This window comes from Rhinolophus sinicus, chromosome 8 (genome assembly GCF_057876585.1).
Source record: "Rhinolophus sinicus isolate RSI-liver-muscle chromosome 8, RSI-T2T, whole genome shotgun sequence".
Lineage (NCBI taxonomy): Eukaryota > Metazoa > Chordata > Mammalia > Chiroptera > Rhinolophidae > Rhinolophus > Rhinolophus sinicus.
In genome coordinates this window covers 12,938,527-12,963,888 of record NC_142508.1, presented here as the reverse complement: position 1 = coordinate 12,963,888, position 25,362 = coordinate 12,938,527, and the positions used below count along the sequence as shown (strand labels likewise).

The 25,362-nt window shown below is 41.2% G+C and overlaps 1 long non-coding RNA gene across 1 annotated transcript; it reads left to right on the top strand.

Annotated features, from left to right (window-relative positions):
- Positions 1 to 260: 260 nt before the first annotated feature.
- Positions 261 to 25,131, top strand: LOC148757381 (uncharacterized). Its single transcript, XR_016022225.1, has 3 exons — positions 261 to 401; positions 8,443 to 8,547; positions 24,958 to 25,131. It is a non-coding gene; the product is annotated as an uncharacterized LOC148757381 (long non-coding RNA).
- Positions 25,132 to 25,362: the final 231 nt, after the last annotated feature.

Here is a 25,362-nt window from a genome sequence, read left to right as displayed (position 1 = left end):
TGCTGGTAAACTCTCAAAGATGTCAATATAGGTTAAAATGCAGTGTGCTATAGGCGAAGGTCAGTGTGTTATGGGCAAAAGGTCTTAGGATGTGATTTTGGCTCAGCACTAATATGAAGGCAAACTCTTGGTCCTCAAGGTGCCTACTCTTTATTAAGGAGCTTCACTCCAGTTTATCATTAACTATAGTTCTAGGAGGACTATGCATCATATTATGAAGTGGGAACAATAAAGTGCTTTTGGTGTTCATTCACAGGATTCGCAAAAGGTCTCATGACAGATGTAAGGACTCTAAGGATTGCAACAGAAGGATGAGAGGACAGAGAGGCGAATGAATTCTGCAGGACTTGGAAGCTGATTAGAAGGGGTCTGAGTAAATGGGAAGACACAGACAGACTAAGGTAGGTTTGAAGCAGAAATGACCAGGATAACCTTCATTAATAGGGCATTGATTCATAAGTGCACCAATTCTGGGATTTGCTAGCAATGAGCAGTCAATGAAATGGGCGTGAGCTTATAGTCTAAAGAAGAAGACCAGGGACTGGTTTAGGGCAACAGATCATGAGTTTCATTTTGAATGTGTTGCACATGAGGTATCAGTAGATTATCTATATGGGCATATCCTGTGACATGTTAAAAACAAACGAGGAGCCAAGGGTCTCCGCATGGCTCAGCTATGATTCCTACCTTGTGGAGTTCTGTGAGTGTAATAGGAAAATACATCTAAATGTCTAGCATAGTGTTTGGCCACAGAAGGAAGTTTAAATTATCATTCAGTCCCTAGAGTAAACAATGTCCTTACCCCACTTCTTTCTTTCCCCTTGGTGATGGAGGATCCTGACTTTGGGTGTTTCCTTGGATCAGCCATGACCACCGAAAAGCCCTTTACCAAACACCCACCACCAAGAATAGTTTGTGAACCTCACTCTAGAGAAGGGCTTGGCAACTTTTTCCTGTGAAAGGCTACCTAGTAAATATTGTCATCCTTGGAGGGCCATACAAACCACCAAAGCTGCTCAACTCTGCTGCTGTAGTGCAAGAACAGCCACAGACTATGGGACAATAAATGGGTGTGGCTGTGTTCCAATAAAACTTTATTTACAAAAACAGGCAGTGGGCCTGATTTGGTCCACAGGTAAGAGTTTGCCAGTCCTCACTCTAGAGCAATGTCATTAGTGGCCTTATTAGGATGTGAATGTTCATAGATATTAGTACCATTTTTAAAAGATGAGAGAGTTGCATAAATAATACAATCTAGTTTGAGGGGACTGCCCCACACTTAGGACCTGTTGTTTAATCATTGTAGCAGGAGGGAACACCTTAATTAGACCCTCCTTTTGAATGCATAGCCTGCCTTGTCGAAGAGGATTATCTCCTCCCAGTAGCACCAGCCCTAGCATATGATAGGAGTGTCAAAGGCAGCTAGATGCCCACTAAGACACATTCTCTTCCTCTTCCATGATAGTACATTGTAGATAGGTCCATAGCCTGCCAGTCAGAAACTACTTTTCCCAGCTTCCCTTGAAGCTAGAGTTTCATCAAGGGCCGTGTTTCTAAGTTCTCACTAATTGAATGTGAGCAAAAGTGAAAAGTTGGACTTCCCATTTCACATTCTTAAAAGAGAAGTGCTGTCCTGGATTTACTTTCTCTTCTCCCTTCCAGCTGGCACAAAAGCGTGCCAGAGACCTAACTTTGATGTTACCCTTTCCTAACACCATACTTAAAAATTAACTCAAAATGGATCAAAGACCTAATTTTTTTTTTTAATTAAAGTTTATTGGGTTGATCATTGTTAGTAAAGTTACATAAATTTCAGGTGTGCAGTTCTAATACATTATATCTCACATTGTGTGTTCACCACCCAGAGCAAAGACCTAATGTAAGACCTAACACTCTTAGAATAAAGTTTCACGACACTGGCTTTGGTGACGGTTTTTTTCACATGATGCCCAAGGCACAGGCAACAATAGAAAAAAATAGACAAATTAGACTTCCTGAAAATTATTTTTTTGTGTGTATCCAAAGACAATATCAACAGAATAAAAAGATAACCCACAGAGTTGGAAATATTATTTGCAAATCATATACCCAGAACATATAGAGAATACCTAAAACTCACAACAAAAAACAACTCAATTCAAAAAATAGGACTTGAGCACTTGAATAAACATTTCTACAAGAAGATATGCAGGTTGCCAACAAGCACATGAAAAAATACTCGATATCAGTGATCATTTGGAAAATGCAAATCAAATCTATAATAATATCCACCTCACACCCTTTAGGGTAGCTACTATCAAAAAATGAAACCCCCCCAAAACAAAACAAGTGTTGGTGAGAATGGGGAGAAACTGGCACCTTTGTGCAGTGTTGGTGGGGGTGTAAGATGATACATCAGCTGTGTGAAAAAGCATGATGATTTTTATAAAATTAAAAATAGGATTATCATATGATTCTACTTCTGGGTATATACGCCACATAATTGAAAGTAGGTTCTTGAAGAGATATTTGTACATTCATGTTCATAGCTGCATTCAAAATAGCTAAAACATAGAAGCAACCCAACTGTACACTGGCAGATGAATGGATAAGCAAAATGTGGTATATATACACATTGCAATATTATTCAGCCTTAAAAAGGAAGGAAATTCTGACATATGCTACGACAGTGATAAACTTTGAGGATATTATGCTAAGTGAAATAAGCTAGTCACAAAAAAGATAGATACTGTATGATTCCACATATTGAGATATTTAGAGTAGTCAAAATTATAGGGAAGGAAAGTAGAATGGTGGTCACCACAGGCTGGGGGTAAAGGGGAAATGGGAGTTAATGTTTAATGGGTACAGAGCTTCAGTTTTGCAAGATGAAAGAGTTCTGGAGATGGATGGTGGTAATGGTAGCACAGCATTATAAATGTATTTAATACCACTGAACTGTACACTTAAAAATGGTTAAGATGGTACATTTATGTTATGTATATTTTGCCACAATAAAAAAAAAATGAAAGAAAAAAATGGGTCACCTAAAGAGCTTGGTAAAACAGATTCTTGGGTGCTACCATCAGAAGTACTGGTTCTCAAGTACAGGTAACGCTGCTACTACCCATCCCTGGACCATACTTTGAATAGCACTGCTCTAGGAGAAAACACATTAACAATGGGGAAGGAATGTAGGTCACTAATTGATCTATTGTAACAAGGAAGACAGAGAAATAAACTTTCTTAGCCAGTGTCAAGGTAGTGCATCGCTCTTTGTCAGAGCAGCTTAGCGTCCATCCTAATTCAGTTGGTACTCAATCATTGTTTGTTGGATGACAATAAGTGAACCATTGTGTTTATGGGCAAAACCTACAGATTGGTCTGGACTGCTTGATTCCTCTGGTTCTACTTCCCTGTCTTCCTACGTGCTATTCCGAGGCTGAGTCTAGCTACCTAACGGACCGAAATCAATGGCAAGGGGAGTGTAATTCACTTTTTGCCAAGTGTTCCCATATAGAGTTAAAGGACAGATTATCTTGCAGGGAATTCTGGGTGCACAGGCTTGCTGAGAGAGCTTGCGTCGAAGTTCATGAGATGAAGAGACTGACGGGCAGTATTAGGCCAGGGAAGCACTGCTATGGTGGGAAAGAGTCCTGGCCATGACCACTTCCTTCTCTTTATGCTGCATCGGAGTTAAATGCTGGCCTTGCCTAGATATCACGCTGAGACCTGGAGCCCAGTAACTGCAACACACACACCCTATTCAGAAATTTGTAATTTCATCATTTCTTGACCAAATGACTCCAACCGCAGAAAAGGCACACATTTTCCATTGGGATTTATTCTGCCGTTCCCTTTTGGTGGGTAGAGTCCTTCTTGCTTGCTTTTGAAACCCCATTCATTATATGAAGTATAGGTTTTCTAAACTGATTTTTAAAGTAAACTTGTTATTAAATATACATTTCTTGTCTTTCTCACTCTACTTTATAGATTTGAGAACTGAGGTACAGAACAGTCTAGGGCTTAGAAAAGCTAAATTCATTTTTTTTTTTTTAAATTTGGCCCGTGGACCATCATCTGGTCTTTGAAGTCTAAAGATCTAGAATTACTCACCCTCTCCCCCACTCTCAGTATGGCCAGACCCTGATGCAGAAAGCAATTCAAGACTTGCAGCTTCTGGTTGCAATTGAAGGCCAGTAAATTTGGAGAACGGGATGAAACTGTTTCTTGCACAGGCAAACAGTTTATTATCATTAAGAAGTTTGAAGCTAACGAAAAGCAATTAATCCAATGGCAAGCGTGGCCATAAATTTTATTCCCAAAGTGAACACATGATACAGGCGTGATTCTTGATTTCGGAGAAGGAAGAAAATGTGGAGCTATTATTAAATACAAAGTAAAACAACATGGAAAAAAATGCCAAAAGATAGAAGGAATGCAAGTAGGAGCCCCAGGGCGGAGGGAGACCAGCTCAGTGAAGGTGGGGGGAATGTGTGGGGAGGACAAAAGGAAAGGGGGCTCTCTGCTGGGGAGCTGTGCCAAGTTGAGTCAGTCTCCAGGCTGGTGACACTAAGGGGGAAGGGACAGAGCTGGCTCCGCCCCTAGGAGTCCTGAGCCAGGACCACTGCAGGCCCCGTTGAGCCACTCAGCCTCCCCATCACGCTGCTCCCTTCCACAGGGAGTCACATGGTGCCCTCCCCTTATGAAGCAAGAAATAAAGAATGACTCCTCATTTCCTGGAACACTTGAGACCACAGGGGAGTTGGCAGAGGCTGGGGAAAGTTAGGATTTTCTGTGGACTAGGCGAGGGGGTGGAGGATGAGGGCCCCCGTGCTACCTCTGTATCTCTCCCTACCAGAATTCTGGCAGAGGCAGGCGAGGGCTTTGGAGGAAGGCTGTGGGTGAAAAATCAGCCGGAGATGCTTCCAGTTATACTCACAGGTCCAGATCACTAGGCAGGGATCTCTGCCTTTGAAAGATCAAAATATAATTTGCTTTTAGGCCACTTTACGGGTTTCTTGAATTAATACCTAATATGATCACAAGATCTTCCCAACCACTGAGAAAAAGTGTCTTCCTCTGCTTCCATCACAGATGCCTGAAATTCCTTTAATAAGGGGTACAAATCTTTATGAAATCATTAGAGATAAAGCTTTAAAAGCAAATACCACAAAGGAACAGGGTATACTGAAGACATTCATTCACCATGAAAAAGCAGTCAGTGAACTGAACCGCAAGGAAAATTATTGGTGGCAGTTTCCACCCTGTTTTGACAGAGGAAAGGGGTGCTCAAGCAGAGGAGGGATTTATGTTGAAAAAAGACTTATGAGAAAGAAAGTTATGGACTAGCTGATTGGACAAAGGGTTGTACTTGGGGTGCCCTTGTTTACTTTCAGTTGGGTTGGAGGAGAGACAACACTGCATTTTCAAGCTGGATGTGAAGATATCTTTGTCTCCTTGGGCTGTTGGGGATAGATAATCTTGTGTGTGTTTTATAGAGGTTTTGGTGCTTTCTTTCTTAATGCTTTTTTCAAAATCGTCATTTGAGTACTCTTGTAGAGCAGCGTTGTTTGCGACATACCGTGTTTCCCCAAAAATAAGACCTAGCTGGCCCATCGGCTCTAATGAGTCTTTTGGAGCAAAAATTAGTATAAGACCCAGTCGTATTTTAATATAAGATTGGGTCTTATATACTATAATATAATATAATATAATATAATATAATATAATATAATATAATATAATGTAATACCAGGTATAATATAATATGATGTGATGTGATGTGATGTGATGTGATGTGATATAATATAATATAATATCGCACCGGGTATAATATAATATAATATAATATAATAATATAATATAATATCAAATAACACTAGGTCTTATATTAAGTTTTGCTCCAAAAGACTCATTAGAGCTGATGGTCCAGCTAGGTCTTATTTTCGGGGAAACACGGTATATGTATATGAGACAGTTGGTGGCACAGCGTGGCGAGATGCAAAGGACCTGGGCCCTGGGAGACCAAGATTTGCGTTCTGTCCCGGGATCTGCCATCAACTAGCTAAATGACCAGTGGCCTGTCGCTTCATCTCTGAGAATGAATTACCTCAGGCAGTGTTCTAGCTCATGGTTTTCTTCTTTCTAAATTGGGATACTTTTTTTGAAATCAGAGCTGCCCCATTGGTGGCAGGGGTCCATGGAGGTCCCAGAAACCTGCCTTCAGCTCCCCACTTTCTCCCCCAGCCCATGTGGTACCTCATCAGAAACTCGGAACAGTTGGAAATGCGCTGCCTCAAATTATGGCCAAAGTCCCCTTGAGTTCATCCATAAGCAGCTGGAGGAGCATCCCAGACAGGCTTTGAGAATCTGGAGATCCTGTTTTAGAATAAGGCACGTCGTCCACAAGCCTTATTGTGCTCCGGGGTCATGCCTGGGGGCCAGAGAGGCTGCTGCAAGTGGGTCCCCCCAAAAGGTGGCTAAACTCTTCGCTGTATGGGCTGCCAGGGATATAGAGGTTCTAGAATTCTTTTATTGATACCTCTTTTATTCAGAACAGTGTCTACACGTTATATCTGCTGTTAACAAGCAGATAATCTCCTGACTTCCAATTCAGCCCCTTCTTGCCAGTCCTTGCTTTCCATCTGTGCCATCCCATTGGTGCTTGATGATAAATGTAGCCTTTGGCATTTCTACTACGTGTCGTAGATGGCGTACATGGTCGGATCACATACCTTCTGTATCACCTGAGTGGAGTTATCATCTGTCCACAGCCCCTCCCATCAGATACAGAGAAAACAGACAAGAGATCTGCACTCTTGCCCTGAATCTGCTACATGTAACTTTGGAGAGATATAGATACAGATATAGATACAGATACAGATGATATAGATGGATCTAGACACACACACACACACACACACACACACACACACATACACACACACACACACACGCAGGAAACTTTTCAGAGTCCCAATGTCCCATGTGTTGGCAATAAGCATTTATGGAACACTTACCTTTTTGGAAAGCAAATTATTAAGCACTGGACAGAGTAAGAAGTGACATAAAAAATGAGAAGTAATGAAACTTGTTCTTTCAGTCTCCAGGAAAATCAGAGGCACGCCCAAAGCCACATCACACACAGGAGGGAAGCCCTGCAGGTCCTTCGCTACCGAAGTGGGGCGAGAGGAAATTATAGTTGAAGCAAAACTATTCTGGCAAAGAGATATAAAGGGGATCAGAGCAGAGAAAACTCAGACAGGGAGACCAGCTACCCATGTGGTGAGGGAATCAGACGCTAGGTGTGCCGAGGACCTGTGCCGGGAATCACAGCTCCCCCCTATGGAAGCAGCACGGCGCAATGGGAAGAACTTGGTCTGGGGATGGGACGTTGGGAAACTCGGGACTGCTACCAGTTGTCCTTGAGTGTCAACGAGTGGCTGTAAGATGAGGGGTGGGGCCTGACATTCCATGTGGCCCTCCCTGATCCATAGCATCTGTGACTTTCTCCTTCATCAGCCATTGACACTAGGCACGTCTCCTTGTATTCTTGGCACGCATGTTAACTTGTCCCCAGCTCCTTCTAGACATTTTCTATGTTGGTGGTTGAACGTCTTCAGAGCAGTCCCCGATGGCTGAAAGCCTTACCGAGAAAAATTGTGGAATAGTAACTAGCACTTGTGTCGAACTTCTGTGCAAACTCTGCTTAACCACTTTTTCCATATTAGTGTCTGAAATCGGTACTATTATATCCATTTTATAGATAAGGAAACTGAGGCACAGAGTGGTTAAGCAAATTACTCAGGGTCATGCAGCTACAGGTGGTAGACGGGTTTCAAACCAAGGCAGTTTGGCTCTGGACCCCATGTGTGAAACCACCAAATTTCACTACCTCTCTATTATGAAACAAATAATAAGAACAACGGCATAATATCATATGTGGGAACCTCTTGGCTGTTCTGAACAGGGACAGTTTTGAGCTCTTAGGAGAGAGCCAGGAGCGCAAGAAGGTGCTGGTGGAGTGTCAGGGTAACTGAGGGTGTGCTCAAGGGTCTGGGAGGATGTCACAGCTACTGTACACATGCATTACTGCCACCGTATCTATTTCCCTCTAAAAATTAATGGCAACAAAGAAAGACGATCATTTGCAACTTTACAAAGAAGCTAGCAGCTATAGGAATCTGGAAATAATATCCTCTTAACTCAAAGGACTGATGCATTGGTTTAAATGGGGTTGACTTTAAAGCTGGTATGTGAGTTTACTGGGGCCATTGGCAGGGATGCTAACAATTTATGGAATGCATTTTTGGAAAGGATTAGGGGAAAAAACATGTTGTGTCTTACAAACCCAGAGTTAGGAATACAGCTCTAAGGGGTGAGCATTAAATATCAAGCTTTCAGTATGCACAGTTTTTCAGGGAATCGGTTTGACTTCTTTCTTCTCCTTTTCTTTTGCAGATCTTACCCAAAGGATCAAATTCAGGCCATACCGGATGTGCCCAAATCATTTCCATCTGACGCCCAGGACAGCCCAGGAGGCCTGGCCTTGACGGGCAGCTCCCAGTGAGTACGATTTGTGAGGGGACCAAGATAGAACCACGTCCATTGTTTCTGTTCAGCCTGGTCCCAAGCCTCGCTGGTATCATGTCACTGGCTTTCCTCTGTCTGCAGTGGTTTAAAAATGGCCTGCTCTTGACATTCTGGCCATCGATTAAAGTAAGGAAAAAGAAGCCCTTCATTTGTATTCCATTTTCCTCCCACGCTCTCTCTCCCCACTGCATAAATGACGTGGTTCCTACAGAGTAGAGCTTATGTATAACAGGTGGGTAAACTGAGGCATAGAGCCCTTGACTGAGGTCTGCTAGTGCTGCTTCATTGTTGTGTAACCAGGAAAGGGACATGCATAGATCTCTCCATGTAGAAAAAAGTCCTGGTAGCCTACGATAATAAAATCAAAAGGAAAACACCAAGCTTTTGAAAGAATCCCTTCGTTGCTCTTTCTGGGACGAGTGCTTGGAGCCCACCTGCCTGGCCCCGGTTTTCACAGCTCCCCATGACACAGATTGCCTTTTAGTTCTGTGTTCACTTCCACATTGACCAAGCATGATCAGACAAAATACACCTGGCAGAAAGGATTCCAGCTGCTCCTGAAGGTAGCAACGATTGCGTCAAGAGTACAAGTTGGACAGAGAGGCAGTGTCTAAAGGAAAATGAAACAGGGCATTGTGACTGGCAGCTAGGCCTTGGATCAGGGGTGCACAGAACCACTGCCTCTGCAGGGAGAGTGTCTGATGGGAGAGGCTTGTTTCATCGCATACAGTGGTCCTACCCCAGGAAGGGCCCTTTGCCATCCCTGCATTCAGCACTCTAGGTTGTTTTTCTTTTTAAAGAGCAGTTTTAAGTTCACAACAAACTTGAGAGGAATGTGCAATAATTTTTACATATATACATAAATACATGTATATTACATCATACACACACACACACACACACACACACACACACACACACCGGGGGTGCCAAAAAAATGTATACACATTTTAAGAGACCTTATCTATGCTCAAGCAGTAGTTCACCGTAATCAGAAGTGTCTGGATGCCACTTGAGCACCTCTCGTCCTTGCAGAAGTCAAATGTGACTTGTATTCATCTTTTGTTATCGGTATATATTGAGTATCACAATTTTAATACAGTTTTTTCATATATATGTATATGGGGGAGGTTATGCATTGCTACCCCCGTGATGCATAACCTCCTCTATAATCAACATCTCCCACAAGAGGGGTCCATTTGTTACCAAGGATGACCCTACACTAATACATCATAGTCACCCAAAGCCCATAGCTTACCTTAGGGTTCATTCTTGGTGGTGTACATTCTATGGATTTGGACAAATGTATATACGTCAGTATAATATCATGCAGAGTCTTTTCATTGCCCTAAAAATCCTCTGTGCTCTGTCTCTTCATCTCTCCTGCCCCTCCCCAAGCCTTGGCAACCACTGATCCTTTTATAATCTCCACAGTTTTGCCTTTTCCAGAAAGTCATCAAATTAGAATCCTATAGTATGTAGCCTTCTCAGATTGATTTCTTTCACTTAGTAATATTCACTTAAGTTTCCTCCATGTCTTTTCATGACTTGGTAGCTCATTTCTTTTTAGTGCTGAATAATATTCCATTGTCTGGATGTACCATAGTTTATCTGTTCACCTGTTGAAGGACATGACATCTTGGTTGCTTCCAAGTTTGGGCAATTATGAATAAAGCTGCTATAAACATCTGTGTGCAGGTTTTTGTATAGACATACATCTTCAACTCCTTTGGGTAAATATCAAGAAGCACAATTTCTGGATCATGTGATTAGAGTATGTTTAGTTTTGCAAGAAACCACCACACTGTCTTCCAAACTACCTGTGCCATTTTCTATTCTCACCAGCAATGTATGAGAGTTCCTGCTGCATCACATTCTCACCAGCACTTGCCGTTATCAGTGTTCTGGATTTGGGCCAATATAATAGGTGTGAAGTGTTATCTTGTTTTAATTTGCATTTCCCTGATAACATATGATGTAGAGCATTTCCATATGTTTACTTGCCATCTGTATGTCTTCTTTGGTGAGGTGTCCACTAAGGTCTTTGGCCCATTTTTTAATCAGTTTTTTCCCAATTATTGTTGATTTTGAAGATTCTTTGTGTATTTTAGATAACAGCCCTTTATGAGGTGCGTCTTTTGTGAATATTTTCTCCTAATCTGTGGCTTGTCTTCTAATTCTCTTGACATTGTCTTCTACAGAGCAGAAGTTTTAAATTTTAATGAAGTTTATCTTTTTAATTATTTCTTTCATGGATTGTGACTTTGACGTTCTATCTAAAGAGGCATCACCATGGCCCAGGTCATTTAGGTTTTCTCCTGTTATCTTCTGGGAGTTTTAGTTTTGTGTTTTACATTTAGGGCTATGATCCATTTTGAGTTAATTTTTGTGAAGGATGTAAGGTCTCTGTCTAGATTCATTTCTTGGCATGTGGATGTCCAGTTGTTCCAACACCATTTGGTGAAGAAACTATCTTTGTTGTGTTGCCTTTGCTCCTTTGTCAAAGATCAGTTGACTATATTTATGGAGGTCTATTGCTGGGTTCTCTGTTCTGTTCTATTGATCTAGTTGTCTATTCTTCCACCAATGCCACGCTGTCTTGATGACTTTAGCTTTATAGTAAGTCTTGAAGTCAGGTAACATCAATCTTCCAACTTTGTTCCTCCCCTTCAATATTGTGTTCGCTTTTCTGGGTTGTTTTCCTCTCCATATAAATTTTAAATCAGTTTGTTGCTATCCCTAAAATAATTGCTGGGAGTTTGATTGGGATTGCATTGGGTCTATAGATCAAGTTGGGAAGAACTGACGTCTTGACAATATTGAGTCTTGCTGTCCATGAACATAGGCTAGCTCCCCTATCTTTGCTCTGTACCTGATCTTAGTGGGAAAGCTTTGAGTTTCTCAACATTAAGTGTAATGTGAGCTGTAGGATTTTTGTAGATAGTCTTTAGCAAGTTGAGGAAGTTTCCCTCTAGTTCCAGTTTACTGAGAACTTTTTTTATTGTGAATGGGTGTTGGATTTTGCCAGATTCTTTTTCTGCATCTGTTGATATGATGACATGACTTTTATTTTTTAGTCTGTCAATGAGGTAGAATTTTTTAATATAATATTTTAATACCATGAAAATGTTATTTTAAAAAATAGAATGTTTCCATCACCCAAATGATTTGTTTTCACTATTTAAATCAAGAGACATTCTAGAGAGATCCCTGTTTTTCAGGCCACACAGAGCAATCTGCCCAGTACTGATCACCTTTCACTTTCTAGAAATCAAATCACATCAAGAAGCATTTATTGAACACCTGTTATGTGCAAAACATAGTACCTGACACCGAGGAAAATGCCAAGTAGCATATCCCGACAGTAGTGGTTTTTTCTATTTTGAAATCATTTAAAAAGTCTCAAAGGAGTTGCAGAATTAGGGCAGAGGCTTGCTGTATAACCCTCACCTTGCTTTTCCCAATGATAATATCATACATAACCATAATATGTTACCAAGACTGGGACACAACCCTCTGGTTTAACAGATGATGGAAACTTGGGAAGCCTGGGTAACTTGCCTGAAGGAACACAATGAGTGAGGTAATTTGGTGTCCCCCCCACAGTCACTCTCTTCACCCCACAGGGGCAGGCATTGGGTAGTTAGGGCAATGTCAAGGCTTTGCCTGATTCCAGTTTCTGCCACTGATGAGCTGGATGATTTTGGACAAGTTCCTTGAACTCTCTAAACATCACTTTTTCTCATCTGCAAAGTGGAGATAATAATAGTACCTACCTTGAGGGACTGGGAGAAAGCGTACACAAAGTGCTTAGCACAATGCCTCACATATAGCAAGAGCCCAGTTTTACTGGAGGCTTCCGCTGTTCCTGGCACTCTTCTAGGTGCTTTCTATGTTCAATTTCTTGATCCTTATAACAACTCTAGAACACATCATCACCATTATCTTACCAATGAGGAAACTGAGGCACAAAGAGGTCCCAGAACTGGGACTCAAAGTTGGGCAGTCTGGACTGAGGGTTCTGGCTTCCAACCTCCTACAGTTAAGACTTCGTGAGCAGTACTGCTGCCATTGCTGTGCCAGCACATTCCCTCCCACCTGGACCCTCTGGCTTGCTGAGGTGGCTTCTCTGAGCCATCTCACTAGTGTCACTTGTGTGTGTGAACTTGAATCCAGGCCAAGGAGCAATCCCAAGGCACTTACCATTTGGCCACTATCAGCCCAGTGGTGGATGAGCTTCTCAGGTGACTTCACTAAGCTTGCGGGCCTTGACGGCGACAGCCAATCATCCAACCTGAGCATCGCTGCCTGTTCATTCCCAGAACCTCCTCTCAGTACCTCCCTCCTTTTCTCTACCTCTTGAGCCCCCTTTGTCTCAAAAGATTTTGCTAATAAACCTTCTCTTTGTTAATTAGTTAAGCTATGTTTGCATCTTTAAAAAAAGTAATCAAAGATATGGACTGTTACCAAATAGAGTTATTGAGCAGCAAAGGGTACCCCATGTCATCATACTGGGTTAATAGAATTCTAGCCCCAAACAAACAAAATTTGACAGTTTAATGAGCCTCTGCGGGCTTAGCAGGTGGGGTAGAACTTCAATGAGACTTTTACAAATACTGAAAATAGTTTGAGGACTCCTAAGGGCTTAGGAATCCCAGGGACTTAATCCAGTCCCCAAAGATTCTAAAGATTCCAGAAAATCCCCTATAAAATATAAATACACTTTATTGTCTGTGCTTTATGTTGGCCTAAATCCTTTTTTTGATATCTTAATCCCATTCTACTTTAAAGTTTGATATTTACATGGTAATCTCTAAAATTTAAGGATATCCAATTACAGTAAAATATGTCAATGCACATATGGTACCCAGGTGCATAATAAATGTAGAAATCATTATTTTAAAAATTGTGGCATGCAGTTTCTTTCCTAGTCTTTCAATCTCTGTCTACCTACCCACGTATTTTCAGCCATTTTCCTTTTTCTACCCAGCCTTCAGCCCCACTCGTCACATTCCTTTTTTTGCTATTATGTCGGTAGCGTAATAAACTTTTAATAAACATGTAGTGTACGGACCAGGGTTCTCCAGAGACAAAGAAACAGAGACAGATTTATTTTAAGGAATGAACTTACGTGACTTTGAGGACAGGCAAATCCAGAACTTGCAGGACAGGCGAGCGGGCTGGAAATTCCAAGCTTGAGCATGAAGGCAGTCTCGAGGCGAAATTCCTTCCTTCTCTAGGGGTGGAATCCATACCACAAAAGAAATGGGCCAACTTCATTCAATTTTCTGTTGGCTTATTTTGGTGGAATGTATGAACCATTCACCACCAGGCATCATTGCATAGTCTTAAAGGAGTAAGGAATTAAAACGATTTGAGCTCAGCCTCTCAGTAGAGGAAAGCCCTGTGACACCCAGACACAAGTGTATGGTTGAGTTATTCTGGGTTTTAGGTATGTTAATGGTATTTGGGGTGTGAAAAGAGATAAAAGAGGAATGAAAAGGAATTGCTGCTTTCTGGAGGCCAAGAGAGCCCTGAGGTCAGACATAACTACACTGAACTCTGATCTTTTCTTCTTGTAAGGTCAGTGCCATCAACTGTTTACTTTTGTGGGAAAGAAATGTGTTCTATCTAAAAAAAGAACATAATTAGTTTGTTGAACGAAATGACTTGCTATATACTAGATGTTGGTGTTCCCCCAAATTCGTATTTTAAATTCTATTGCCCAATGTGATGGTATTTGGATGTGGGGCCTTTGGGAGGTCATTAGGTCATGAGGATGGAGCCCCCATGAATGGGATTAGTGCCCTTATGAAAGAGGCCTCTGAGAGCTTGTCACACCGTCTACCATCGGAGAACACAGAAAACTTGCATGTGTATAAAGCTATTTGTTGTAGTGGAATTTGACCTGGACATGAGGTTAATGAAAGTACAGAAGAAGTATGAACTGATTTTTCCTTTAGGGCAAATGATTTATTGGGTTTTATACAGTTAGCCTTGGACACTGAACTTCATAAGTCTTCCTTCACACATCTCAGGACAGAGTCAATGTCAGCATTCCAAATTGCTGACAGTAGTACAATAGCTTGAAAGAAGCTAAAGCACATCCTCTCTTCTGTTTTCCTTTTGAATATTTACATGGACATTCACTAAGTTAGAGTCAGCGGTGGGGTCTGGGCCACTGAGTTAAGCCAAACTCATTGGCCTATCCATAGATCAAAGCATTTAGCCCAGTTTCTCACTACTGAATAAGACATCAGAAATCCAAAGTTCTGAGACTCGCTTAGAACAACCCTGAGCCTCTGGGTGATACAGCCTCCAGAATCTTCCAGGAGGATGGATGTTTGGCTTTCATAAGCCCAACTGTTATGCTGTCTATTAGGAAGATGAAAGGTCTGACTAGACATGTTCTCCCAGGTGGCAGTTTATGTCCATTTCCTCTCATGTAGTTATCATAGGACATCATTGTGGGGCCCACTCGCTCAACAGCTTTATGAATCCAGGATGGAACCCCAGAAGGATGGAGATGTGGATACTGGAGAAGAGCTGGAATGGATGAATCACTGGTGATGAAAGCACTTTTTTGTCAAGGATGGGGACAAAGGATACTTTTTGTTTTATCAAAGAAAGCCTGAGGCACCATAGACAACCCAAGCAAGAAGCAAGAGGAGCAGTACTTTGCCTCTAGCCAGATATCTGTGCAGGCTGGGAGGGGCAGCCTGACAGAGTCAGGGAGATAGGCTGTCTTCTTGTCTAGTCACCGTGACATGACAGGGTTGTGGGGTCACTCAGATCTGTTCGTTGAATCCTTTGGCCCCCTAACCTCCAGGTGGCTTCTTGGGTGGGAAGAAAGTGACAGGAGCTCTACAGAGGGGCAGCCTTGTCAAGCGTCTGGTGGCCCACAGCTGGCTCTGGCCTTATACACAGGCACTCCACAATATGTACTAATGCCTGTCATTGACAAAACACCGCTCTAGACACGGATGGGAGTTACAAGGGCTCTGAAGGTTCTCCCCATTCATGAGGGTAGAGATATGAATCGACATAAAACCATGGAAATGCAAGTGACCAAGAAACTGCCCATCAATCTCAGCCATACAGAGATCTACAGAAATCCGCCTGCCAGCTCATCAGTCAGACACACATCCCACCTTAGAACAAGAAGCATCCTGCTCAGCCATCAGTCCTCTTCCCGATTTATAGGTGAAGAAATGGTGCCCAGAGAAGGGAAGTTCTGTGCCCAACACAGGTAGGAGGAGGCAGAGGTGGAAGTCGAACCCCAGGCTGCTGGAGCCGGCTAGGGGTCCCTGTCCTACCCATGCTGGGAAAGAAGGAAGTGACAGAAGACAAATACTGCAACCATCTGGGTTCTAATCCCCTCTCTGATACAATGCATGCTTCCAAATAGCCATGAGGCTTGGCCCTTTTGTCACCTACAAACTGACCGAAGTACAAAATTACCAAAATAGCATCAGGATAGCCTTGTCCCTAAACTCTACGTATATCTTCCCAATGTAGTCATGCCAGTCTGTCTTCCACTCCTAGCATGGCTTTCTCATCAAATCCATACCCTGTAGAACATGCTGGTTACAAGCGGAAGTGCTGGAGCCAGACTGTCTGAGTTTGAATCCCACCATTGCCCCTGCTGGTGCTGTGACCTTGGGCAAGTCCCATAAAGGGCAAGTCACTCCTTCAGTTTCCTTATCTGGGAAGTTAGGAGGTGGGACCGGATCCTCTCGAAAGTTCTGCTTAGTCCTGATGTGATTGTGTTTCTGTTTATTAACAAGTGTAAGAAATGACAAGTGTGCCCCTTAGAAGAGAAGAAGGATCGGGACACAGGCCAGTGGTGGGAGAAACACGGATGAAAGAGCCTTTTCACTCAGCTGAACACCAGCTTCTCTTGTTTCTCTTTGCCTTGCTCTTGGGGTGCTTCTGACGACAGAGGAAGAAGAACACAGGAACTTTGAGTTATTATTGCGGAAGACCGTGTGGTCAGGCATTTGACCAGGAAGCCCAGGGTACATCAAACAGCAGTGAGGCAGTGATTGGCTAAGGAGTTGAGGACGACTGGCTCTTGGCCCCAGCCCAGAAATAGAGGGTATCAAAGAAGTACAAAATTTCAGGATGTATCCGCTGACGTGGACTACACGATCACCAGGGTTACCCCAGGAACTACCTGGAAGCCATCTGTGGGGGAATTGGAACTAATAATCGGGAATCCCTGGGAATGGGCCCCAGAACCTGCAGTTTCACCAGCAGCTCAGATCATTTTCAAGCTCACATTTTAGAACCACTGATATGGTCCATTCCCTCGCTTGCAAACGAGGATCAGCTCTGTCTTTTGTCTCTGCTCCCTTCTCGATAGAAGTTGTTCCATGTAGAGAAATAGAGTTTGATGACAGCATTGCTCCCTCTTCTAAGTCACCAGTGTTCAGGGAGCTGGCAAGTAAGCGTAAGGAAAACTGGGTGAGAAAACGCTTGAAAATCCTAGAGGCCTTAGGCAAAGGTGAATTTGGTTCTCTTTTATCTATTGCACCACACCCCCTCCCCCAAATGTGTTAATGCTGGTGCATTAGGTCCCAGGTATTATTAGGGTGAGAGCAAGGCTTCGTGAAAAAAGAGACCTTGACCTTTCATAGGCCCCATGGAACAGGTCAGAAGGTGCCCAGGATGAGCTAGTTCCAGAAACAGCTGCCCCCTCCCCACTGCTTCCTCTAGCAGAGTCCTAGCCTCTCACAAAAGCCGTTTCTCTGAGGTCAAGGACTGAGAACAAACTGCAAATAAAAACATCAGTCTCCTTAGCAGCTGACTCACTTGAGGTCGCCACCCTGGGGAGCAGCCAAGCCTCTATAAGGCCGGAGCAGCTTGATTTGGGGCATGTATAAATTAGGAAATGTGTAGTTCTAAATGGAAAAATAATAGGTAGTTTTATTTGCAAAGCTGGTAGACAAATTTGGCATTCTGTGTGCTAAGACTTTTAAATATTTACAACCAAGAACCTACAGGAGTAATGTTGCCACAGAGACCTTTCTGACGGAGGACTAAAAACTTCCCAAGAGCCTTTTGCTAAAGCTTTCTGCGAATTCATTCGACACTTTTTTCTTTCTTCCTTCCTTCCTTCCTTCTTTCCTTCCTTCCTTCCTTCCTTCCTTCCTTCCTTCCTTCCTTCCTTCCTTCCTTCCTTCCTTCCTTTTCTTTTTCTTCTCCTCCTCTTCCTCCTCTTTTTCTTCTTCTTATTCTTTGTAAATAATGGCTAAATTTTCCTAGGTCACATTAGTAAACACTATATGGTAATATTTTGAATGTTGTCAAGGGTCCAGGAGCCTGGGATACACCCATAATGCACGGGTAACTACTCAGGAAAGAGATCCCTTTGCTAATAAGCAGGTAGACATGCTAAACTTATTGCTATTTAACATTGAGGATCCATAGAACCTCCTTGCCAAAGCATTTCATTTGAGGTGGGCCCTGGAAATCCATTCTGGAAAGCATTGAGAACTATTAATACTCAGGAAGCGTTAAAAGTTCATGTCCTCTTAGGACTCAAGCTGTTCTTAGGGAATCATGACCAAACGCCAACTCCCAGGAAGAGGTTTCTTGGAGGTATTGAGACTGGGGAGTTTATGGACTTGACCTTCCCAGAGTACCGTAGAGAAGGGAGGAGCTGACCCAGAACTAGACACTCCTGGGTAGCACCTACCTTATGTCCTCAGTACTGACCAGTTGGAATGCTGGTCTCCACTGGCACATCCCACACCCCCAGGGAAACAGTCCTAGGACAGTGTAAGCAATTTGCCAAAAGTCCTGTCAAAGTGGGTGGCAGCGCCAGGATTCAAACTCACCTCCACCAAACCCCAGTGTCATACTGTAGCATATGATAAGTGCCATGGGGACAGTTTCAAGAAATTATGAAAGTAATTCTATGCTTGTAATTATTGAGGAGCAATTCGCTGAATCTCAGATGCCTTATGTATAAATCGGGGCTAATAATACCCACTCACAGAGTTGCAGTGAGTATTGAATGAGATAAAATGTGTGTATCGAGCATCCAACATTTTTTCTGGCACACAGAAGACTCGTAAAACATGAGAGCTATTATTTTTATTGTGTTCAGGGAGTAGAAAGAAATGAATGAGTTAGCTGAAGTGTGTACATTGTTTTCTATGATCCAATTCAGAGACAGATCAATGATCTTTGGGAATTGAAAAGAAGGGTTATAAATTGTTACCCTACCCAGGTTGGACTCGACAAATCTTTACACCAACAGACCAAAACAAAAAAGGGTGATTTTTAGGGAAGGTTGTAAGCGATTGAATGGAATATACTCATGACTGTTTTGAATAGAAAAGCAATTTACAGAGTTATAAATATAAACAGTAAATGGACAGGAAAAAACAAAACCAACAGCAAACAACATATTATTCAACCAGTCAAGACTATAAAAAGAAGATGTCCATCCTTCATTCCACATGTAATGAGCGTCTTCTACGTGCTGAGAACTGTGCAGCACTGATCTGTGCCCCTCTCAGGAGGGCATTTCTGGTGGTAGAGACTAAATTGTAGACTCCTGGGCATAGAGGGACCACAGCACATTTCTGTAATGACGGGTGAAGATCATACCAGAGGAAGCAGTTTACCAGAGGATAGTAACATGACCAAAACGTTTTCAACAGTAACAGCTGCTTGTACTGAAGCAATGATGTTTTTTAGGAAAGCTTTTGCAAATAAGATTTTGCTGAAATTGTGACATTTGATGGTTTTAGTGGAGAATGCTAGAAAGATGATTATTCCTAAAAATAAAAATAAAAAATTTAAAAAGTAAGGATTTTTCTTTTCTTTTTCTTTCTTTCTTTTTTTGGGGGTGGAGTGGGGTGGGGGCATCCTTCTGCATTTAATGTAGCTGTTGGAATTTGTAGAAGGTATATCAGAAAAATGTTTTGTAATTTCAAAGAGACCTATGTTAGGTAAGTACCCTTACTTAATACCATATATAAAAATTAACTCAAAATGGTTCAAAGACCTAAATGTAAGACCTAAAACTGTAAAACTCTTAGAAGAAAACATAGGGCAAAAACATAGGACATTGGATTTGACAGTGATTTCTTGGATATGACACTGAAGGCATAGGCAAGAAAAGAAAAAATAAACAGATTGAGCTTCATGAATATTTAAAACTTTGTGCCACAAAATTCCCTATCAACAAGTAAAAAGGCAATCCACATAATGGGAGAAAAGAGTTGCAAATCATATATCTGATAAGGGATTAATATTCAGACTACATAGAGAACTCGCAAAACTCAACAACAAGAGACCCAACTCACTTCAAAAATGGGCAAAGGACTTGAATAGACATTTCTTCAAAGAAGATACAAATAGCCAACAAGCACGTGAAAAGATGCTCAACATCACCAATCATCAGGAAAATGCAAATCAAAACCACAGTGAGATACTACCTCACACCCTTTAGTGTGGCTACTGTATAAAAACAAACAAGAAAACCAAAATAGCAAGTGTGGCAAGGATGTGGAGAAATTGGAATTCTTGTGCACTATTGGTGGGAATGTAAAATGGTACAGCAGCTATGGAAGAGTATGGTGGTTTTCCAAAAATTAAGAATAGAATTGCTGAATGATTCACCATTTCTGCTTCTGGGTGTAAACCAAAAATAATTGAAAGCAGGACCTTAAAGAGATATTTGCATACCCATGTTCATAGCAGCCTTATTCACAATAGCTAAAATATGAAAGCAACTCAAGTGTCAATTGATAGATGAATAGATAAACAAAATGTGGTGTATACATACAATGCAATATTATCCAGCCTTGAAAAGGAAAGAAATTCTGACACATGCTACAGCATGGATAAAACTTGAGACATTATGCTAAGTAAAATAAGCCAGTCACAAAAAGGTAAATATGGTGTAATTCCACTTATATGAAGTATGAGGTACTTAGAGTAGCCAAAATCATAGAGATAGGAAGTAGAATGGTGGTTGCCAGGACCTGGGAGGAAGGGGGAAATTGGGACTTAATGTTTAATGGGTGAAGTTTCAGTTTTGCAAGATAAAAAGAGTTCTGGAAATGGATGGTGGTGGTGGTCACACAACATTGTGAATGTTAATACCACTGAACTATACAGTTAAAAATGGTTAAGATAGTACATTTTATGTTATAATATTTCCCCACAATAAAAAGAATTAGGAAAAAAAAAACCCAAAAAACTAAAAGTACTTTAGGCCAAATTCTGTACCATTCAAAGATAAAAGTAGTTTTATGATATGAGATATTAGATCCAGAAAACCTTTTTAATATTTGACTGTTCTATAAGCCAGTGGTCCCAGACTTTAGGAATTCATAAGCCAGAATAATTTTTTTTTTCAATTAAGGAGCATGGAGCCAAGGAAATGTTGACAACATTTTATTTCGCCAATTAAGAGTATTGAAAGAAAAGAAAAACCCTACCTTCTTTTATCATCAGTTTTCCACAAAAGAAAAGAGTCTTTTACATCTAAAAATAAAACACAAGATAAGGACATAAACTGAAAATAAGACAGACTCCTTTCCAGGAAAGGTTAATAGACAGCCTTGACCTTGTGACATAGTCCAGCTAGGCTGTGGCCAGTATCTGTGTTCCTTCCTTCCATGACAGGCTGCAGGACTGCATTTTCCAGCCCCTAGACATTTGGGCGGGACCATGTGACTCGTTCTCACCAATGCAAGAGCAGAAGGGTTGCATGCCCCTCTAAACCAGGTGGCTAAGAGCAGGTATGGCCTTTCCACCCTTTTCTCCCATGTCCTAGAAGATGGCAGAGCCCCTAGAATGTGGAAGGAGCTCAAGTCCCAGAATGACCAATGAAATAGTCCTCACCTTTGGGGACAGTGATAGGACTGAAAAATAAACCTTTATTTTGTTAAGCTACCGAAATTGGAGGCTGTTTGTTAGAGACATATTATTATTTAGCTTAACTAACACTGGGGATGCCAAAAAAAATGTATACAAGTGGACACTTTGGTCAACATTGCTCAAGCAGTAGTTCACCGTAAACAGAAGTGTCTGGACGCTGATGGTAATCACTTTGAGCATCTTTTGTCATTGCAGAAGTCAAATGTGACTTGTATTCATCTTTTGTTATCGGGATATATTGAGTATTACAATTTTAATATAGTTTTCCTTTCTTAAAATGCATATACTTTTTTTGTCACCCTCTGTATATACCAATTCATAAATAAATATATCAATACTTATATTATATTATATTATATTATATTATATTATATTATATTATATTATATTATATTAATTATATTCATTAATTTTTTTTTCACTGGGCCAGTGAAAACTTGATCACAGGATACAGTTGGGAACCACTGCTATGCTGCCCTGGATTTAAAATTTTAGATGCTAGAAGAGTAGACGTTAACAAATTCAGCTACTAAGAGTCATGTCAGTTTTTATTTATTCTTTTGATTTTTAAATACTCTAGCATAAAATTTACTAGTTACTCTCAATTTAAATTTATTCCTAGGAAGTAGCAAGGAGTCACATATGTTAATTGATGCAGAAGAATCATTTCTGCTTGGTCCATATCACTCCATCTAATTTGATATTACTTAGCCTATAAGAATCTTGCTGGTTTTAGTCGAGGTCTACTGAACTTCCTGGTTCAGGTGTAATACTTAGAACAAAATTGTCAAGTGGCCTTATGAAAAGTCACTCAAAAATATAAATGGTCACAAGCCAGACTGTAACATGATGAAGATCTGATCAGGAAGACACCGCACCACATCTCAATGCTGGGTAAGACATATCAATGCTTTGCAAGGCCAAACCAATGAAAAAAAGAAAGCTCTGTTTAAGCCAAAGGTAATATATTTTAAAAGGTCAGATAGAATGTGGGATTCACAGTGTCCGAATATCAATCCTCAGTTTGACTCTGGATTAATGAGAGACAACAGCAAGATTTCGATAGTCATGTGTCCCGAGTAGCGGGTTAAGGAAGCAACACACAGTAGCATCATTTTCAGTGTTTCGGATTATTGTTCAGTAATGTGATTATAGCTGCTTTGTAAAATAAGTCTGAAATCAGTCTTTCGTCTGTGGGTGATCATACATTGTCTAACATCTAAAAAGTCCCTGGTACCTTCCAAGAGATGGATATTAATGGAGACCTTCAGAGTAGGTTTAACACACACACACACACACACACACACACACACACACACACAATCAGTCTTTTACATGAAAGTGACACCTCAGTTTTTGACCAAAGACTAGCATTACCCAATTTGATGACAGCAGTACATATAAGGACCATTCTATGTACAGTGCACGTTCAACATTTCTTCAGTGGCTTAGTCACTAATGAAAGAGCGCCTTAATTTACAACACTTTGTCCTGAATGACTTATAGCTGTTTCCAAAAGCCCAAACCATTTTCAGAGATGTGAAGTAGATGTTGTGAGATGGAAGGAACCCTTTACTTGGAGCCAGAAGTTCTGTTTTTCTGTTTGCCAGCTATGTGTTCTTGGCAAGTAACTTTACAGCTCGGGGCCTTGGTTTCTTCGTGCTATGGAAGGAAATACAAAGTATTAGGGATTTTTTTGAGGATAAATGGGGTAATGTATAAGTAGTACAATACACGGCATGATTATTTATTGTTGTCATTTAAAGGGCTATAGCTATAGCCTCTGAAAGTAACTTCACACAAAGATTTTCCAAAATGTTTGGATTCATGAAAATTAATTGGAATACGTTTTTGTCTTCACCAAATAGACAGATCTCATGTATTGCATTAGTCCTAGGATGCTGGTTAAAAACTCAGTCCCACTCTTGCAATTTGAGGGATTACTAAAACGGGTGACAGTTTGACAAAGACTTTTGCCATACCCAGCTTTTTTTTTTCACTGTTTGCAAAGCACAGGAATGCTAATGAGACGAAAATGAGAGGGAGGTAGACATTTAAAATGGAAAGTACCATGACAGGCCTCTGAAGTTTCTTCTGGATTAGTCTCTGATTAAAGAATGGAAAATATTTTTGCAATGAAAATTCTTGTCATTAAGCCAAACACCTTTATTAGATTAGATTCCCCTTGGGAGAGCTGGAGGTCCCTTCTGGGCAAAGCACCTTATCTCTTTAGGGACTGGCATCCATCTGTAACCAATAATGTTCTTATAGATCTGTCTGAGCCTGATGTTTGGAGGATTTCATATTTAAAACAGAATGATTAAATTGCCCAGAAAGAGTTAATATCTAAATGTCTTCATGTTTGCCCCATTTTGAGTCACAGAAGTACACTATTTTGTACATTTCTACAAAGTGCTTATATGTTTAGTGACAAAATACAATGATAGGTTTCATTATGAAAGTATAATATTCTGTACATTTCTTCAAATATGTTTATAAAAAGTTTAGAAAGTGCAGAAAAGGAAAAAGAATAAAATGAAAATCACCCATAATCCTACTTCATTTCTGAGCCTATCTTTGGGTCTTTTTTCCTATGTATGTACACCCATACATACACATTCCTTTATTTCTATGTTATATATGTATAACATATGTAATACACATTTTAATGAGCTCATGTTTACACACTGCTAGGCTTTTTAATTAGTCTATCATGAACATTTGGCCATGTCATTAAACATTCTTCTACTGAATGGTTGTCAATGGCTGTAGAATTGCCCATCACAGTGGGTTTGGTGTGGTCTTGGTCTGGCTGCAGGATTCAGGGAGCCCTTCCCTGGGGCCAGGCTAGGTCAGCCTGCCTCTCTGCTCTAGAGGAACGTGTGTTGTGGTGATGACATCCCATGGGGGTTCTCACTGGCACCTTCTGCTGTGCCCACCATAATGTCCCCTGAGTTGTCCCATGGGATTCAACAGAACCGGCAGCCCCCGTCTCTCATGCCTGAGGACTGTGACAATCTGGCCCTGGCCCTTGGGGTGGGATATCTTTGGCTATAGCTATCCTGTATGTGAAAGGGGGCAGGTTGGCCAGGAGTTAATACCACAGGCTCTTGTGTCAGATGGACTGGATTTAAATCCATGTGCTACTATGCACCAGCTATAGGACTTCGCATAAGATGCCTAACCTCTCAGGTGGAGAGACAATAATAATAATAATAGTGTCTAAGTAGACTTCATAGAGTTGTGATTATCTAGTAAGGAATTAGAGAAGAAGCACAAGAAGCAAGAATCTAGGGAGGATCCTGGGAGTGTGGTGGGAGGCGCTGTGTGATGGGGAATTTTATGTCAATTGGGTCACGTCATGGTACCCAGATGTTTGGTCAAATACCAGTCTAGATGTCACTGTGCAGGTATTTTTCAGATGTGTTTAACATTTGAGTCAGTAGACTTTGAGTAAAATGATTATCCTCCACAATGTAGGTGGGCCTCAACCAATCATTTGAAGGTGTTAAGAGGAAAAAGACTGAGCTCCCCTGAGGAAGAGGGACTTCTGCCTCCAGGCAGCCTTCGGATATGAACTGCAACATCAACGCTTCCCTGGGTCTCCAGCTTGCCCAGCCTGCCCTGAAGATTTTGGACTTAACCAGCCCCCACAATCATGTGAGTCAATTCCTAAAAATCAATCTCTCTCTCTCTCTCAAAAAAAAAAAATTTATATATATATGTATATATGTATTTTTTTATAGAGATAGAGACACAGAGAGAGATAGAGAGATAGATACATGATAGATAGATAGATAGATAGATAGATAGATAGATAGATAGATAGACAGATAGATATCTGTATCTGTATCTGTCTCCTACTGCTTCTATTTCTTTGGAGAA